The 20,481-nt window shown below is 42.1% G+C and overlaps 1 protein-coding gene across 1 annotated transcript in view; it reads left to right on the top strand.

Moving 5' to 3' along the window:
- Positions 1 to 1,039: 1,039 nt before the first annotated feature.
- Positions 1,040 to 20,481, top strand: part of nek7 (NIMA-related kinase 7) — a 78,640-nt gene continuing 59,198 nt past the window's right edge. The window contains exon 1 of the mRNA XM_042056700.1: positions 1,040 to 1,360. The gene's annotated coding sequence lies outside the window, so the exon portion shown is untranslated. The remainder of the gene's footprint in view (positions 1,361 to 20,481) is intronic.

Genomic DNA, 20,481 nt, shown 5'->3' with positions numbered 1-20,481 from the left:
CACATCAAGGGGGTCCTTGGCCAGAACCTAGTGGTATTTGGGGGGCCTTGTCGTGGAAAGGTTTCAGAACCCCTGGCTTAGAGCACCTTTAATTGCTAGGAGCTAAGCAGAAAAAGGTGTTTCCCCACTCTTTTAGTGAGCAGGCAAGTCAATGGAATATCAGAAAGTTGAGAGAATGTCTGTGGAAGACATAGGCTACATCTGTCTCTATCTGCATTCAGCTGTGGTCAGTCACATACATTTGAGGTTTTACAAATAATTGTACATGCACAAAAACATCTTGAAATTGGTCAGTGAAATATATGTAAATTTCACAAAAGATACACAAAAGTATGACCTAGTTTCTTCAAAATGGTTTGGGTTCATAAGCCTACTTGATATTTAGCACTATAATCTGTGGGCCTAGGATATAAGGATAGCTAAGCTATCAACTTAAATGTTTCCCATTTGCTATATTTGCCTGTGTGAAACATTTTTAGGGTATTTGATGATTAAGTATTTATATAAAGGGGGTTTGGTTTAACAATGAGTCGCCTACTTTCGACAATCTACAGATTGTTGAAATATATTAATTTGCAATGTTCAACAACAGGTGCACAGGCTTGGCCTAAAAAAGGTCTACACTGGTGTTAAATAGCTTCTTTTTGGCTTGGCACTGGCCTTCCCAAACTAAAGCAGGCTGTCTTCTCTCCAGCATGAATATTTCAACAAGGCTGTATTAAAACTAATGTTGGCCCTTCAGTGGTCATATTTTTTTTTTTGATAACATGGTCAGTTTTTACCTACAGACACACATGCACATGTAAATGTACGGATTGCTGCCACCTACTGTAGTTTCTAATTTGCAATAGGAGCGTATCCCATCTCTCACACTAGGGAGCCTACTCAACACTGAAATACAACTCCTGTCGTCACCGGATAGTTTAGAGACAATTAAGTTGACTGACATCACCTACAGGGGACAGACACCAGAGTAGCCTATGTGGAAAACATAGTGCAACAGAGAAAGACATAGTCACTCTAATCAATTTGAGACTGCTGCTAACGGATTTTGACAGTGAAAGTTAGCGATTCAAGTTCAACAATCACCCCGCCCCTTTCCTCCGTCTGGGAATGCTGGGATGTTTACATTACTGGCACGGGTCAGGAATGGTGAGCAGCTGAGGGAAAGTGTCTGAGCAGACAACCGCCTTACAAAACTCGTTGACAACAGACGTTCATCTGTCTTTTATTCGGAACGTGTCCAGTGAGGTCCCCGAGCTCTACTACCGCTCGACCTTGGCTTGAAGAGAAGCAGAAGATCCGCCATCATCATCGCAAACCCCAGACTGTGGAGGCATAGCTAGGCTGCCACTTCCTGGTAAGAAGAAACGCAATGGGAAAGTTGCTACTTGGCTAGCTAATTAGCCTTCTAACCCTCGGTTCAAGTAATTGCCTGTACATTTCGTGCATAATTTTTCTCAGCATGCTTTGTAGGATTCGTGGATTTAGACGTAGCCACACTATGAGCAAATGCTAAATGATGATGTCCTGTTTAGCGAGACAACGTCAGTAAGTTGTCTGCGCACTTTAGCAAGTTTTCCTCAAACTTTAGGAAGTTAGCTAGCTAGTTAGCCAAGTAACGTTGGCAGCTTGCTGTTGAAGTCGGATAGCCAGTGTCAGCTAATGGGTCAGTTCTGTCAAGCAATGCTTAAATGGAGGACCATATGCTTCTCCTACCCATTTAGGAATTAAAGAGTTTAGGAAAACATCAAAATGATTATTATAATCTTACATTCACTCAGTGAAATAGCATGATAGCTAACGTCATTTAGCTTGTGCACTGTTAGGGAATCCCTTGTGTCACCACTGACGTCTTCTGTAAAAGATGAAGTAAGGAAGCGCTTTGGAGCGCGCGGAAGAGTTACATTATAATGTAGCTAGTAGCCTACAGTGTTACATTGAATTGTGTAGCTAGTTTGGTGTAACACTGAATGTAATGTAACTAGTATAATGTAACAAACATATTGTAACAAGTTTATTTGTACACAGGCTACTTCAATTGAGGTGTGAAATTGAGTTATCAAAGTCGTTGAACCTTTTGCTTTAATAGGCCACTAACATTTTTCTGTATGTATGTGACTGACTGTAATTTAGTTTGGATAATGGACAGTGCAAGGCTAAAACTATACACGTGGGTCAAACTTGTCCTCAAAATGACTTCATGCAGTGTAGTGAGTCATAGCTGGATTTGAACCATTGCTACACAAGCTGTGTGAACGTGTCATACTTGCAACTGCTGGCAGCAGATTATTGCAACGAGTGATGAGTTGTTGTCGTTTGTAGGTGTTCAGTAGGAAGTAAACTTAATTCATAACGTGCTCCTCATAGTTATACAGCTTGGCCTACATAACCGGTGATCTGGACTATGACAGATGTATTCTGTAACATAATGATATGTGTCCGTTTTTTCATCATAACAAAGTGTTCTGTGCCTTTTCAATTAATAGTCCCTAAAAGCATGATAAGCAATACTGCAGAAAGGTTGTTTAGTGTATTATACTTTATTGCTACAGGCCTAATCCAAACATAATACAAACATACATAAATACCAGAATTAAGTCACTGAGTGCTTTGTAAGACCTGTGGTACAGTGGGAATATTGGAATGCAGAAATATGCTGTTTTTAAATGGTTCTTGTGTGCATTCCAATGACACATTCGGATGAAACACAGTGCCCAGTGCTTAAAAGAGTAGAATAGGCTTTTTTTCCCTGTGCAGATTTGGTAGTGGTGGGGACCCTCTTGAACTCAATAGTCATGTACATAAGTCTTCTTAATTCAGTGAAATATACAGATTTCTCAATCCAGATTTCTCCACCTCTCCATGTTTGTCATTGGTAATCTGGTGTCAACACAGTCCCTTTTACGTGATTCATACCTGGGTTTGGCTGGGCTTCATGTCAGTTATGTCCAATTCTCCCTTTTACGCATCTAAAACACATTCTGATACCAAGTGGCCATCTGGTACTCGTAGTGTGAATAGAATTGGTCCAGTGATGCAAATGTAAAACAAAAATGTCTAAAATGTTTGTGCTTATTTTCAGTAAATTTGGTTGATGTTATGATAGCTAGGCAAATGCAGTCAATGATTGCATCGAGTGACATGTAGGCCTACAGTGCTTCCCTTTCAAGTTTTCCACATTTTGTAATGTTTCAGACTCATCTTAAAATGTTTTATTTAATTTTTTTCTTCTCAATCTATGCACAAAAATGTTACAATGACAAGGCCAACACAGACAATTACCTTGCATATATGTATTCAGGTCTTTAGTTATGACATTTGCATTGCATGATGCTTCTAAAACTTGATTGAAGCCCACCTATGCCTAGTGGAATTCACTGGACATAATTAGGTAAAGCACACATATGTCTCACCTTTGAAGGTGTATGTTTGAGGGCAAACCAAGCCATGAAGTTGATAGAATTTACTTGACAAAGATCAGGGGAGGATACAAGAATAATTGTGCTACACTGAAAAGTGTCCAAGAGCACAGTAGCCTACATCTTTAAATTGAAGAGCTCTGGAGCCACAAACAATCTTCCTGATCTGTCCACTCAGCCAAACTGGAAGGGACTTGATCAGATAGAACCCAATGGTCACTATGAATGAGATCCACAGTTCCTTTGTGGAGATGAGAGAACCTTAACGAAGGAGAAGCCTCAGTGTAGCTTTCCACCAATGATAAAAAAATCTAAAAAGAAATGCGTAGGATCATTCCCAAAAGGATTTGAATTTGTCATTGCTGCCAAAGGTACCATAACCAAGTGTAACCCCTTCTTAACGGGTGTGTGCATAGGCACTAGTTACAATAAATAACACAATGGCGCAAACAGGATCCTGAAGGTCTCAGCGGTGGAATGGTGAGCTGGCTGAACTATTCCTGAATACCACAGTAGGCTAATAATTAAAGACAATCAAATAATTAAATAGCGCGGTGCCTCCACTGTAAAAATACTACACTTACCGTATAGCTTGTGTAAAGTGTATTCCTACAGAATTTAAATAAATGTGAAAATAATAATACTAGTGGTGAATGCATACAAATGAATTTCCAATACACCCAGAAGTATAATTAAATGTAACAATACAGACTGTTTATTATGACCGCCGCGCAGCGTCCCGGGAAGGATTCCCGGGACACTGTAAGACTGGGGTACACGAAACTTGGTGGGCATGTAACCCCACATGAAACTTGGTGGGCATGTAACCCCACATTTTTTCGTTTTGATCTGTAGCCCCCCCGCTGGACTGGACCCCCCCGAAAGGAGGGTAGGGCAGACACAGTTTTCTGTGAATATCTCGAGAACCGTAGGGTTTAGGAGGACCATTTTTTTTTTGTATGTTGTTCTCAAAGGGCCATGTCAACCCATTCCATAATCACTCATTTCATGTATAGCGCCACCTAGTTAAACACAAAAAAGTAAAAATTAGGTGTTGTAATCGCAGGTATCTGTGACCTAACATAGTCAAAACTGCACGAAATTGGAAGTGTAGGATCATTATGACACCCTCTGAATTCCGTTCATGGGGGGCCACACAATAAATTAATTTATGTTACTATACACCAACTGGCCTGGAGGTGGCCGGAGACAGTTTTCTGTGAATATCTCGAGAACCGTAGGGCCTAGGAGCTCCACCTTTTTTTTGTATGTTGGTCTTAAGGGGGCATGTCAACCTATTCCATTACCACTTATTTCATGTATAGCGCCACCTAGTTAAAAATTAAAAAGCAAAACATTAGGTGTTTTCATCACAATATCTCTGGCTGACATGGTCAAAACTGCACGAAATTGAAAGTGTAGGATCATTATGACACCCTCCGAATGCATGCCAAGTTTCATGGACTTTCGTTCATGGGGGGCCTTAAAATAAAATAATTTATGTGTACATTTAGTGACCGTACATCAACAAGGATTCCTGGGACACTGAAAGACCAGGGTACACGAAACTTGGTGGGCTTGTAACCCCACATGGATAGCATGGAACCATCGTTTTTCGTTTTGATCTGTAGCCCCCCCGCTGGACTGGACCCCCCAAAAGGAGGGTAGGGCAGACACAGTTTTCTGTGAATATCTTGAAAACCGTAGGGCCTAGGATGACCAATTTTTTGCGTATGTTTGCCTCCAAGGGTCATGTAAACCCATTCCATATGCACACATGTGCATAAACAGATACACACGCACACACATACATTCACAGTAATCCTACGTATGACACATACTCACAAAGTAGACATATATACGCATGCATGCACATGCGCACATACACAGGCAAATAAACAGGCAAACACACAAGCACATGCACGCACACACACACATAAACATGTACACGCACACATGCACACAATTCAAGAATTTCTCAGAATTATGAACAGGCAAGATGGGGGTGGGGTTGTATAAAATGTATTTTACATGTGAAATCTATGAACTAATCATGTTTTGGTACTTGTTGTCTAGTAGATACCAGTGAGAATTGAGTGTGCATAATGCAATTCAGTGAGACAGTTAGAATCATACAGTATATGCCTTTCAGCGTGACTTATTTTTGTGGAAAACATGTGCTGGACTGGGCGGCGGTCATATTTTGTACCGCTCTGCGGTACATCTAGTTTAATAAAGAGCTTCAATAAGAAGACAAAGTTATAACGTTACAGAACCTGGATAAGACTTGCGAGCGAACAATTCACTCTGAAGGGAACCTACCGCTGAACGTTACGTAAACCTTAACAGACAGTAATGTTAGCACTAACGGTTCTAGCTGTTATCCTGTTAGCTTAGGCTAAACACCAGTGTGGAGAAAACAACAATACAATATATAAGTTACAGACAGTAATGCACCGTGTAAAAGGTAACGGTAACACAGATAAACCACCATATAGAGACAATATACAATGAGCAAGATATAACCCCCAAGCGCTTGCCGTTGGAGCTTGTTGGAGCACTTTGGAGTCAGCTCTGTGAGCTGAAGGCAGGGTAGCAACCGCTACAATGCCCGTCCGAACTCGCCGGTTGCTCGTGGCGGAGACAGAGTGTGTGTGTGTGTCAGTGTAAGTGTCACGAACGAACAGTTTCACTCCACTCAGCCAAACCGACGACCGTTGTACAGGCGCAGACGGGAGGCAAGCAGCTGCCTTGAACTAGCCAACGTAGCTAGCGACACCAGCAGTAGCAGGGCGGTTGGTCCTCCGGTGGGCTCAGCACCGGCGGAGAAGCAGTTGTCCTGGGGAAGGTGTAGCTCCGGTGGGCCCAGCACCGGAGGTAACAGGTGTCCTTCAGAGGGTCGGGTAGCTCCGATGGGTCCAGCACCGGAGGTATGAACGAGTTCGTCTCTGTAGGAAAAGCTAGAAGAGCTAGAGCTATAGTAGCTAGTAGCTAACGACCTGTAGCACTAGCGAAACATTAAGCTCAAGTTGAACAACAACCCGACGAGAAACACGAAGCCAGTCCACTCCAAATCGATCACAATTAATGTGACCCACTCGCACAGTTCACCGTTCGTGGGCCGGGGTACATAAAAGCACCGCTAAGTCTCCACCGAACAGCACTGGAGGAGCAGGAGAAACAGTGACCTCTCTTTACTCCTGCAGACTGGAACTCACGAGCCTTCTCCTCACTGAGGAGATGGAACCCTCACATTACCCGCGATTTCGCGGGCATAAACAAATAACAGATAATGATTGGCTGCTTAAACAATTCAAATAAAAGCAAAACAAACAAAGACATTTGATTGGTTAACATGTATAGAATGTCGTAAATTACAAAGCACTCTGGTACATGGAGTAAATTCATACAGAAACAAAAGGCATATTAAGCATACTGAAAAACGTCAATTTTACAGGTGCTTAGTAGTTAAATGTTGGAATGTTAAAAGGGATGTTTCAGTGCTTTATTTTTTAATATGTTAGCAAAATTCCACATTAGTAGGAAGCGTCAGAGCTGTTTTTTTTGATGAAAGAAGTTGCTTAAACAAAAGACTGTTTCGGACAGGAACATCTGTGTGTCTAGGAACATGTAACCTGATGTGTCCATGACAAGTTCCAAGGGTCATTGTCTGAGAGAGCTATAGACATTTGAGAACCATTACTTAATTAGTTTTTAAACCCCTGTACCCAGTTCTTAAATATTTAAAATGTTATTTCATTGAAACACAAGACCCATAGAAATTCATAGAAAACAAGAGAGCATAAAAAAATAGTCGTCCTAACCCAGGACATTGGTTATATTAGGTTACACATTAGGTCTAAACATTATGTCTAATTGTTAGCTCCGATAACTCCTTTTTTCTGACATAGAATGGCTTTCTAGTGTAAAATACAGACACATCTGAACTGTTTTCTGTTAGTGTTATGAAAACAAACCTGATGCTATAAATTAGTTATTTCAGTTAGCAGACATTGATGATTATGAATAATTTACAAATTTCACTTATTAGTTGCTCCGCAGTATCTGTTATACTTTTACTGATTTACTGGTGAATAATTTACAAATTTCACTTATTAGTTGCTCCGCAGTATCTGTTATACTTTTACTGATTTTGTGCCTGGGTCCTTGTCAACAAGAAAACATAGATTGTTTGGAATTAGTTCTTGTCTGAGCTCCTGCAGAATCTGATCTGCTTCACTTTCTGCACCACACTCAAAAGGATAATTATAGCCCACAGAGCAACGGGTTGTAAAATTCCACCAAGTATGCGTGCAGTTTGCTAAACTTGATAGTTTAGAGGATACTTTTTGGCCACAGTGTTGTCTAATTGAAGAGACCATTACATCTCCCCATACCAGACAAACATGGTTTGTAAATAGAAATAATATTTAGGCTAGACCACTGGAGCTAACAAAGTGGCAACAGTTTACGTCTTGTTGACTCAAAACCATGCACTTTTCAGACTGTTTGCTCTGAAGTAACATCCAGCAACTACATCCAGACAGTAGGCCTGGTTTATGATCATGAATCATGATACCATATTAATAAGCAGTACAGTGTTTCCCCTAGAATTTTTTCCAGCAGCGGTGCTGTTGATCGTAGGAAGCCCCCCCCCCCCCCAAGAAAATTTTGAAAAAATTACTCCTTAAATGGTGACTTCTGGTGGATTTTGTGAAAGAAATGGACAGATTGAGTTACAAATTATGACATAACCATCAGCACAAGCATTTACAAAGCATGATTATTGCAGTACTTGAACAGGATTATTCATGTTTTTCTTTCACCTTTTTCATTTACATTATTAGTATTAGCCACTGTACAACTGTACACTGTAGGCCACTGTACAAACTGTTACTATTTAGAATTTACAGTGCTGTGCATAAGTTAAGACATTTTTATTTAATAACATTTATTTATTTACGATACATTAAAAAATAATTGATGTACTTTTTTTTTTTTTTAATTAAGGCATTAAGACAAAAGGCAAAATATGTTTTTTGTTCCTCCCTTTAGTCAATTTCAGCAATGGTGTCTTAACTTTTGCACAGCACTGTATAAACTATATAAACTTCTCTTTCATGTCGTTACACTGTATTGGTGCTGTGCAAGTCGAATTGAGTGCCTGTCACTTTAATGCCGTGACGGCCTGTGACGCTTGCTTGATTCTCATGGTTTTAAGCTAACTTAGTAGCGTTGTTGTGCATGGTGCATAAGAATATGTGGATGAAATGAATTATGTTTCCCATGTCATTTGGTAAAATAAATTGTCAAAAACTCGAAGAAAATCTATCTTTGATTATAGCAGATAAGTGTCTTGTATCATATCTATAATTTTGGTGAGCTCTACAGGAATTAGAAACTATCTCAGATGTAAATGGTTGCGTATCTTACTCAAATTCAATTAAACCCACCAATAGGCTAGCTAGACCTTAGTTTCACAGTCTAGGTATGAAAGCATTGCCTGTATCACAAACAAAAACGAAAAAATGCGTGGAATTTATCTGGAAATAGGCTACTGAAGGTAGGGGCGAGCTATCTCGCTGGCGTGTTTAATTTGGTTCCTTGGTTAACATACTGTAGCCTACGTTTTTTTTTTTTGCACAAAATTGCGTCTGCTAATAAACTTAAAAATAAACACAAACAAGCGTGATCTCCTGTGGAATCCCTGACTGCGCCTTCAACGTTAGCCTACTATTATTTGTTGACATGAAACCTGAACGAACGGCAGCTGTTCCTGAAGTTCACTTGCGTCTATTTTTTTTTAAATTAGGCAACTTTTTTTGCAGTGGCGCTTAAATTCCAGGAGCGGCGCTGCGCCACTGATGAATACATTGTAGGGGAAACACTGCAGTATTAATGTATGTTGGCCAAACCAGTTAAGTGTGTCCTGGCATATAGCCTATATTGATTTTGTTTTGTAGAAGCTTGTTAGAGACCAGAAGATCCAGATTTAAGTAGTACTTTCATTTACTGTATATCAAGCTGGTGATCATGGAGATATTACTTGTAACCATTATAAGGCCACATCTTCCCATTTCCAGGACGCTGGTCAGCCCCTTTTGACAGATTTGAGATTGAGGAAGTGAAAGTAGCAACGACATGTTTTAGGAAGACCAATTGAGGAAGATTGTGCGTCTGAACCAGGAGTGATCACTCTGCCTGTAGTATGAACCAAAAGAACCATGGGCCTATTGATCCATGCTAACTGTGTGCTGAGTGTTTCACTAATTCACGGATTGGGATAAATGCAGAGACCAAATTTCCCTCACGGGATCAAAAGAGTATATATACTTATACTTACCACGCATGATGTGCTACTGTGTGTCTCTAAACTGTGGCGGCTTCATGCAGTCCATGTTGGCTGCGCTACTGCTTCCATGAGTCATATGTCTCTATGATATAGGTCACCTCATGGGACACCGCAACCATTGGCAGCGCCTCCAACCCAGAGGTTCCTTGCCACATATAAGCCACACTGGCATAATGTGAACAGTGCTGGAAGGATGTTCAGAAAGCACAAACAATTTTCACCATGATGTTCTCTTTGTGTGTGTGTGTGTGTGTGTGTGTGTGTGTGTGTGTGTAGTTGCAGTTGTAGTTGTTTATAACCGCCCCTCCCTTCTTCTATCCTCCTTCCCCTTGATCTCTTTTGATTATATATAACTACAAATCCCCCAGGATATGAATCCACTTTCATGGAATTATTACAAGACACATATGCCACTGTAAACACAATAACAGTGACAGTGACAGAACGAATTTGTCACAAAATGAGACGAAAGGCACAATGAATTTGTGCCCAGAAAAGAAAAGAGAGGAGAGAAAGTGCTAAAGGAAAGCCATCATAAAACAAATGCCTGTGTCTCCAGTGGCATGCCATCAGTGTTTACTGCAACTTCCCTGCAAATGAGTGTTAATGTTTCAGCCAAGATCAGGGGCCTGGAACGTGTTTGTTTGTCTCTTTACATTTATGCATGTCTCTTTTACATTTTGTGTGTATGTATGTGGGTACTGGAAGATGTTTAGATGAGGCAGTGTCTCTGTCTGTCTGTCTGTCTGTGCGGCTCTTTTCCGCATTCTTCCTCGGTGCCAGCTATGGCAGTGTTTGTTTCAGAGCTCTTGAACAGGCCAAGTCGGACAGCTTTTTGCCCCCCCCCCCCCCCCCCCCCCCAGTCTTTGCTGGGATACGGGATGCAGGGCAGCTCAATTTGGCCCGCGGCGCCTGCCGAGCCCTGAAGCAAGCCACAAGAATCCCCCTGGTCCAGAGTTCTCTGAGCACTGCCCCCAGCCTCCGCAGTGCCCCCACTGCCCCCCTCCCCCAATTCTGCCTCCTCCACACCACCCACCCCTACCCCTACCCCACACTCTGTCAGTGGGAAACAAACAAGCCTGCTGGAAGCGGCAGGAAGTAGCCTCGGCACAGACCTCTCCTCTCCCCACCTCAGAAGTCATGCCAAGCTGGAACTGGGGAGACCTTTGCCAGTGCGGTTGTGGGGCAGCGTATAAAAATACTTTACAGATGTCTGCAGCCAGCCAGGCCCGCAAGCCAGCAGGGCATCTGAGCTGCTCCCACCGAAGGCTTTTTCTCTCTCTTCTCTTTTTTTTTTTTAAAATTGAGAGTGGGGTGGGAGTGGAGCAGTGATGGGTCTTGGGTGAACAGGGTGCTCGGAGGGTTGTATTCAAATGACGGGCTGTCATTGGCGTTGGTGATGCTGGGAATGGTGTTGGGGCTGAATGGGTGTGGATGTGAATATGTAGAGGTGGAGGTGGAGGGTAGAGAGGGGAGGGGGGGGTAGGGTCTGTACGTGAGGCTGGAGAGGGCTGCAGAGCCATCATGCTGTGTGTGTTGGGCGGGTGTCCAGCACGGCTGACAGTTTAACAGTGAGTATTTTACAGCACAGCATGCTGGCCGCTGTAAACAGGACACATTGCATGGAGTCCATGTAGCGTGCCGCGCCAGTCTTGGAAGTCAATGGCATTTGGGGGAAAAGGCAGATGGCACCGACTGGTGGTGTGCCTGTTTTTTTTTCTTTCTTTCTTTCTTTTTTTTTAAATAAATAAAAAAACACAGATGAAAGCAGTCGTACTCTTTGAACTGAGAGTCTGTCACCACAGAGTCTGCATGTCTTTGGGTCGAAATATGACTGAACTGCCTCAATATCGACTTTTTGACCAATTCATAAATGGTCAGCGTGATTGAGAGTCCTGTACAATATCTTTAGGAAATATGCTGTTCTTTCCAAGGTGACATTAACATTTTTTACATATTCAACTTTACTGAGAAACTCCCCAATCGAAGACAAAGAGGACTAAGATGTCTGTCTGACTTTGTTCATGCCAGTGTTTCCTTATAGCTCACAGCTTGCTTGACACTCAGGGCCAGATGTACTAACGCTTTTGCGCCCACTTCAGGTGTATTTCTTTCGCAACGTGCGTGTAAAATTATTGCGAGGTATGTACAAACAGGCCGCAATGATGTAAAAGCGCAAACTGCCTGTCGCGGGAGCTGAAAATGGCAGATTGAGTGTTTCATGTAATGCATATGCATTCATGGGAGGATCCAGGGGAAAGTGGGAGTATAGCGTAAAAAGATGGGAGGGGAAGAGTAAAGAGCGCCTAATAATGTACGTTCGTAAAATTGCGTTTATGGACGGAGATCTGCGGTTTGTCCATGACGCTGATAACGTTACATTCGCAAATGTACGTACATCTGGCCCTCAGTATTGTCCCTTTATCAAATAAAGAATGTTACTCATCACACCTGTGCTTTCAGTTTGTCAAGCGCTCTCCTCTGAACATGTGGTGACCAGCAAGACTACGTCAGCATCCCAGAAGGAATTCGCCGGATGATGAATTATGTCACTTGCTGAGTCAAAGCTGTGGAAATGTTTTGAGTTGTGTTACTAGTTACTATAATAGTTACTATTGGTTCGTTCCTTGACTTAGCTCTCTTTAAGAGCCATATGAGTCATCTTTTGGTATAGCTCAACTTTGTTGGTCCAAAGGAAGTGGCATTGCTGATCAGTCGTACTTTTGTGAATCAGTCTTTTGTGTAGTTTACTCCAATGAAAATATGTGATGTGGAAGATTTTTGGTAATGTATTAGCAAATATGTTTTGATAAAGTGAGTTGTGGAAATTATTGGAAATGTTCCAGCATTTAGAATGCCAAAGTGAATGAATCACAATATGACTTTTGATGATATAAGATGGTGTCTTACGCTGCAGCCTAAATGTTTGGGAAGAAGCTGCTCTTTGCGACATTAAGTCTTTGTTTCAGTTAGGAGACCAGAACATAACGTGTATCTGTGTGTGACTTTGTGGTAGAGATGGGCAATATAGACTTTAAACTATCAGGATATATCATAATTTTGACAATCTCCAATAGAAATTACAAAATGAAAATAGTACTATTTATTACTGTTTTCTGTCACTGTCAGTCACGCCATCTTACAGTCTTGAAAATCTTGAAAACACAAAAAAGTTCAACTTGATCCTGACCAACATCAGTAATGAACTCTTCTTCCTTGTCTACAGTTTGAACTCAGCATTCAGTCATCTTGGTTCTCATTCTACATGTGAGCTGCCCATCTTGCAGCACATAAACGTCCTTAACCAATATTGTTAATGTCGCGATATTACAAATTCTTATCATGGGGAGGAATTCAATCTGTATATCAAGAACAATACATTAGAGCCCATCCCTAATTTGTGGATACCGGAGGAGTTTTGATGAGTCCTGGAGTTGTGGAAGAGTGTATGGGGGTAAGGCTGCCTCTTGCAGTTGAAAGAAGGGGGAAGACCCTGAATGTGTGCGGCGGGTGGTGGATGAGGCGACGGGCTGTTGGGCCCCTGGGGGCCCTCTGATCTGGTGCTAGTTAGTAGCTCTGTAGTGCAAGAGCATCAGACAACCAGCCCAAGCCCACCCCCTCCACCCCAAATAAAAACGATAAACAACTGCAATGGACCGAGCCGATGACAGCACAGCATGCCACATCCCCGTTAGCCCCTCCCCTCCCCCTCAGAGCGTGCTCTGCAGGGGGGGGGTACAAACAGACAGCCTTGGCTTTTGGAGGCTTGGTACTTAACATTTTAATGATTCCTCCGTGTGGAGGATGATTACTTACCTCCTATGTGTATCATTTCCATTTCTGTTGTAGTTTTTGTCACTGCTGAGGCTGTCTGATCCATTGCCTTGACCTGAAGTTGACCCCACTTTTTTGCACAATCGTCCAAGACTTCAATGTAAATCCAAAAATATAGAGCCATAGCATGGTCAATTAAAAAATGAAAGTATGGCAGAAATAGATCAATTATAACAACAAAACAATGGTCTTCACATGTAGCACTGAGGTAAGAAAAGGAAAGTGATGTTTTTCTCAAGTAGCATCCTTCAATGTTGATTAGGATTTTGTGGGTGTCCAGGTTTGACCCCCCCCACCGTGTCTCATTCACCATCTGTGGTTAAGAGTCCCTCGGAATGACAGTCATGCACATAAAAAATGCACTATGATATCCATCATCGGACACTAATGAAGCGGGAGTCTCATAAAGGCTACCACCCCCCACTCTTGAGCACCTCTGCTGAAAACAGCTGTAAGTATATTAAATAAGCAATCCTTCTATATTGTATAGGATATCCCCATTAGTCTTGGAACAAGTCATACGTTTTTTATTTCTAACAATTATAAGTTTACTTAAAATTTTTCACTGTGAGGAAGTCTCATTGAAATCCCTGCAAGTGCAGAAAAAGAGATTTAAAACCTAGCCGTAATGCTTTCAACACAATGGTGGGCATCATCGGGCTCTCTGAATAACTTTTATGTACCAAATTAAAGAATTTCATCAGCATTCTGTTCTGTTGAGGCAAGGCAAGGAAAGTTGATTTATATAGCGCCTTTCATACAGAGGGGTAATTTAATGCGCTTTACATAAACAAAAGCAAAGAATGATAGTCAACAAAAGCATAAAAGAGCAATTGTCTAAATAGAAAAAAGGAAAAGAGGAACAATTCTCACTCATCAAGCCACCTGATATAACCGTGACCGTGACTGGGTGATTCCTTTCAGGTGCCAGAAGTTAGCAGTGGTGCCCCTGTCAGTGAGACATATTTTGATCTGTTGTCCTGCCTTGAAAACCAAAAGACAACAATTTTATACACCAAAATTCTATAGCTGATGTTTTTAGTAGGGTCCCACCTTTGACTGTTTTAGAATTTCTTACTAGCATAGATTTTAAAAAACAATTTAAGCTTCTATAACACACAATGCTCTGGCCATTAAATAGCCTTAGAAATGGCCTTAAATTAAAGCTGAAATGGCCTTAAATTAAACAAACAAACAAACAAACAAGTTAGCAGTGGCATTATTGTGTCTGGAAATCGTCTGCTTTGATATGTAAAGGTATATTTACCATGTTAAGCTGCAGTTGGTCGTCCTTAAGAAAAAAAAGCTAGCTATAAGCAAAGGTATATCTTGTACTTCACACATGTCATAAGTAATGACTATAATGTATTACGTCCTACTAATGGTTTCCTGGTGATTATACCAGAGGTGGTTTTAAAAAGCAAGAGGCCATGAAACACTACAGGACTTCCTGAACAAGCAGAGATTTAATTAAGAGATATTTATTTAATATATTTTTACCTGTCTGAACTTGGATCTTAATGTATTCAGGATAAAGTTTAACGTTAGCCATCGTAATTATGATCGATTTATCCCTTCATGATTTAAGTCTGCCTTCCATTTGCTTTTTGCCCTATTTCTGCCTTTCTGTCTTTTTTTCTGCCTTCGAAGAGGATCTGTTATTTAAAGTGCACCAGCATTAGTTACACATTTTCAGTAAATCAGCTCAGGAAGTGTGTAAGCTCAGCACGTCTGTGCTCATCCCCACTCTCACAAAGAAAGCTGCTAAGCTGCGACTGATCCCCGAGTTTCATGTTTGCCATCTACCGCAGAGGAACAAATTCCAGAAACCTTTCGTGCTGCACACGCGAAAATACCCAGTGCCACGGATGTGCTTCTCGTCAACTCTCAACACTAACATATGCCGCTGACAGATAAAGCCATTCACTGTAAAGTGTAATGGAAAAACATCATAAATAGGTATAGACTAGAGGGGAAAATGAAAAGGAGAAAAAAAGACAGCAACAGCTTTCTGCTAGCCACTCGGCTTTAAAAATAACATCTTTTTTTTAAAAGTTTGTGGTGATTGGCAGTGCGCTGTGGAATTTGTTGTCATGGTATCGCGTCTCTCCGAGCTGAGAAAGGAGACAGCCAGGGGCAAAGTGGAGATCCACAGCCCTGTAGGCTCCTATTAGCATGACTGGAGTTAGTGGGAAGCCCCTCGAGCTGATACAAATAACAGGGACCTAGCCCGGCGGTGCCAGTTGTCACATCCAATTGTGGTGAGGGGGTGCATTGTGATAATTTGGTGGTCAGTGACATGGGCTAACGAATAAGCCCTTCATTAGACCACAAGAGCTGAGGGTTTTGTCCCATTTTATGCAGCCAAAAGTTCACAGCTCCTAAATATACTTCGCTGAGCAATGTCACGGAACAACAACGCTCGGCCCCTACGAGTGACTTCACAAATGGCTTTGTGGGTGTTACAGGCATGGAACCTTGGTCTGGAACTTGGACTTGACTCCACACATTATGCCATGAAGCACTCTCTGGAAGTGGAGATTCTAGGCAAGAGTGTGAGAGTACATAAAACATTTAAAGAGGCCTTTGCAGACATATCGATTGTTTTCTGACTTGGGTTACGCAAGCTAAAACGAATCGCTTGAGCACATGTTGCTGAACGTGGATTTCTCGGTGCACCTCATGGAATTAGTGTCACACCACCAATGACCCTTGCAATATATGGCTTTCCCCCCTCTCAGTCTGTTCCAAGTAAACCCATGGGTGTTTAGGACACCCTCTCTGTCATTATGGTCACCTAAAACTCCCTGTTCTGGAACAGAAAATACAGACTGTTGTTTCCAGGCAAATACAGTCACATCACTGTCAGAACTATGGGCTCTGATACTTAATAATCTTAACTCTTGACCATTGTGATCACAGGCCCCATTGGTCATATTTTCCACTGCACATTGCAGCCTCCACAAGAGGGAAAAAAAGGCAAAGATGACAGAAGTTGGACCAGGCTACAGTAGGCCTGTTATATTCACAGCACATGCAAGACCCTGTTTATATTCACAGCAAATGAACTGTTTTGCATGTGCTGCTCCACATGTGGAGTCTGCGGATCACCTTAAGCAACAGAGGAGGTGCTGCCTCATACTGCCAATGTTTTGTCAGCTCTTAGTGCTACACCCTTGCAGCAATATGAGGTCTTCAGGTTGGATTTTGTGTCGGAAGACCAAGCTTTCTGGAAGCGTTTCAAATTATTATCAATCTGAAATGCTGACGTTCAATCAATACCTGAGGGCATTGTGTGACTTGCATACGAACAAAATGCCATTTAAATTTTACCAGGCTTCACCATATTGAAGTATTGAGACCTTTCATTGAAAAGAAAACTGGTAGAAAAAAAGAAGACCCAGGACAAGACAGGTTTGAGATGCTCGTTTTCATCTCCTGTCATTTAAGATGAGTCTTTCTCTCAGACAAAAGGCACGGAGTTCGGTCTACTTTCAGGACGCACAATAAATCATTTGCATCTTTCTTAAGAGCAGGACTCTCTGTAGTCATGAGCTTTGTCTACATCAAACAGCAGTGGGGCTGAGGGGCTGGTATCCAGTCCAGATTAATTAGCGCTAACCGGCCTTCGTAGAGTTTTTTTCTGCTGTAAACCACCTGCTGAATTGACAGCGCTCGAGCGAAAGCCCTTGACAGGAGACAGGTTGCCGGGGCTGGGCAATTCAGGGAGGGCGGTGGATGAAAGAAATTAGTTTTTTTTTTTTAAATAAAAAAAAAAAAACAGAGCTTGTTATGCTGGTCCTCGTGCGAGGCAGGACAATGGGGCTGTAAGGTGGCCAGGGCCTTTAGCGGTCTGCCAGCTCCTCTGGAGTAGGCAGAGGAGGAGAAAGCGTGACACCTGCATGCACTTCAGCCCCGGAGCTCAATGGTAGCGGTTTGTGTGGGATGCTGGAGGCGGAGGAGGCGGAGGAGGCGGAGGCGGAGGAGGAGGAGGAGGAGGAGGAGGAGGAGGAGGAGGAGGAGGAGGAGGAGGAGAGCAAGAGGGGCAGATAGGACAAACACCCCCCCCCTTCCACCAGGAAAAAAAAAAAATCCTGACTGAGATTGAAAAGAGACATAGCCGTGGGAAGTGGGGGTGCGGTAGCACCCCCTGCAGGAAAGCACGTGTATTTATGTGTCATACCACTCACGATAAGAAAAAAAAGAAGCTCTCCGTCCCCCTGTCTGTTATTCTATTATGCACTAAAAATGTTACATTAGACCTGGGAGATCTAAACAAAAACTAAACAAATTAACAAAACAAACCTGAGGGAGATATCCTATGACGCTAGCTTGTACGACAATATGCCATATTAAGTAGCTGAATATTACCATGAGTTTCCCAAGGAGCTGAACACGGGCCGCCTCAATCTTCAGCTTAAAATGATGCATAGTGTTATCGGGGAGTCTCGGTGCACCACGGTGAAAGGTGGCATGGATATCGAGTAAGCTCCATCCACAAACAAGAGCTCTTTTCACCGAGGTAGATGAACTTATTCATCTGTATTTTTGCGTGCCTGTTTCAGTGGCCTCCTCAGAGCGTTCTTTCTCTTCTTTGTTGGTGTTCAACAGTTTTATATTTCACGTGTTCACCGTCGATTTCGGTGCAAGGCTACAGCAACTTTGTTACCTTACTAGTGTAGCGTCAGATAGCAGACGATTACTTTGTTTGCGTTAGTATCAATCTGTGGTTTGCGACATTTTGTCGCATTTTTTCTGTAGTGTAGCCATAATGTTCTTGACAGTGATGTATGCCTTTGCTGTGTGTAATGCAATGCCAGTATGCTGTTGTCCATTAACAGAGAAAGGCGTTTAAATAAAATACAATAACTTTTTTTTTACCATTTCATTAAAGCCCCCCCCCCCCCCCCGACTACAGCACCCCCAACCAAAACTCACTTCCCACGGCCCTGAAAAGAGACACTGCCATAATGGCATGGTACTTCAGCAGGTACTTCCTCAGCTGAAGTCCTGAAAAGGGTATGTAGAAGACAGTCAATGTGGAGGCTGACAACATGGCATTTAATGATGCACCAAGACTCCCCACGCCTGGGAAGTTTATCTGTGACTGTCCTCAGCTTATTCAGTGTGTATGGTATATTGACATATCCAACTCTTCCGCTTAATTTAACATTTATCCCTTAAACCTTTTTGTATGGCATGGAATCTTCCATCCATATTGCTATTGCTAGGACTAGTTTGTAGATGGAGCCACAACTAGCATACCTGTGTAAGTAAGGGAAAATAACCAGGATAGCCTGCAAAAAGGAGTCAATTCCTACTGGAGTATCTTGACATGTATTTTAGATCAGTCAGATATTTTTTTGGTAAAACACCCTTTAATGTGGACTTGGACTAGGACTATTAAAGAGGAATCGTCTTTGATTTGGATGATGAGTGCTAATTTTTAAGGTGGTGAAAACCGAGGCTAAGCCAGAGTTTTAGGGCCGAGAGGCTGAGATGATTCTCTGTGCAGAAGAGGGCTGCTTTATGGTGATGTAAGAGTGCTGCATTATGGGAGATGAGGGGTGAGGGGCTGGGACATTTATCAAGTTGGGCCCTCACATGCAGTGGATGCTTTTGCTGTGCTATTTACTTCTGCTGGGAAATAATCATTACCCTATAAAAACCTGGAAGTGAAAAAATAGTCCCTGGGAAGAAAATATGGATTGTTGGCTCCGGTGCTCCCAAAGGGACCTCAACGATTATTTTTTTCTTTCCCGCCCTTAATAAATGAGGAGAATTTTAAAATAAAGAGTGCCGTATTTTGTTGGCAAGCCTCTTGCGTTTTTTAACATAGGTTTTCTTTGCTTGCGTAGGTGTATTTTTTTTCTTTTTTTTTTTTTTTTTTCTTCTTTTTTATTAAGTGCCCTTGTGAGTGATAGTCAACAACACTATGCTTTCTTTAGAATCTTATCTAAAGATGAACTCCTTAAAGGGACACCAGGCAACGTTTTCGTGTTAATTAGTCATCTTCGTAAGTCGGTATATGGTTAAATGACTCATTACGGGGTGAATGAAGGCTCTCTCGCCCGCCCCTACTGCCTGTAGGAAGAATATCCCACTTGCAAGTTCGGTGTATCCTACCCGCCGACCGAAGCAGGATCAGTTTACAGCACAGAAGCAGGCTAACGAAACGCTAGAGATTGTTGCAAACGTGTGTATAATGGCAGAGCCGGCGAAGAAGCAGCGAAAACCCTTGACTGAAGACGCAAAGAAAAGGAAAAGAGCTTCAGACCGAGCGAGGGGGAGTTTCGTAAAGAAAAAGCATCAGGCTTGCGTGGTGTCCCTTTAAGCAAAGGGAGTTTAGATTGCCCTTGGATTTAGTGGTTGGCTAAGGTATGGTTTAATCCGTCTTAATCCTCCGTTTTACAGTAATCAGTTGTTTGTTCACATCTCTGGGGTCACAATGTATGTTGTTGTATCAAAGATCTATCTTTGCACCATTAAATGCACAGTACAGGTAGCTTCCTCCCAAATCCATGATTATGAAGATATGTCATAGGTTTCACTTTCACTTTATTTTACCTACTATGCCCATTATATTAACAAAGGTGGAGTAGAAGAAATAATTAACTAACTGACATTAGTTATTTCAAAGCTTTCACAAAGAAATGGTCTAAACTAGGGGCTCCTGACTGATATCGAAACGCAGTGATTCCCCAGCCAGATATGTTGGTTGATCTTAGATCCCCAGCTTAGAAGACAGACACCCATAGTTGCGGAGAGGTGTAATTGGTCTTTTTTTCTGATGGTGCACACTCAGCAGCTAATGATATCTGTTAGTGATTAAAATAAATTGGAGAATGTGCTACTTTAATATCCGACCCTTCC

The sequence above is a fragment of the Alosa sapidissima genome, chromosome 12 (genome assembly GCF_018492685.1).
Source record: "Alosa sapidissima isolate fAloSap1 chromosome 12, fAloSap1.pri, whole genome shotgun sequence".
Taxonomy (NCBI): domain Eukaryota; kingdom Metazoa; phylum Chordata; class Actinopteri; order Clupeiformes; family Clupeidae; genus Alosa; species Alosa sapidissima.
Note: the sequence above shows the minus strand (reverse complement) of the source record. Positions and strands in the feature narration are given on the sequence as shown.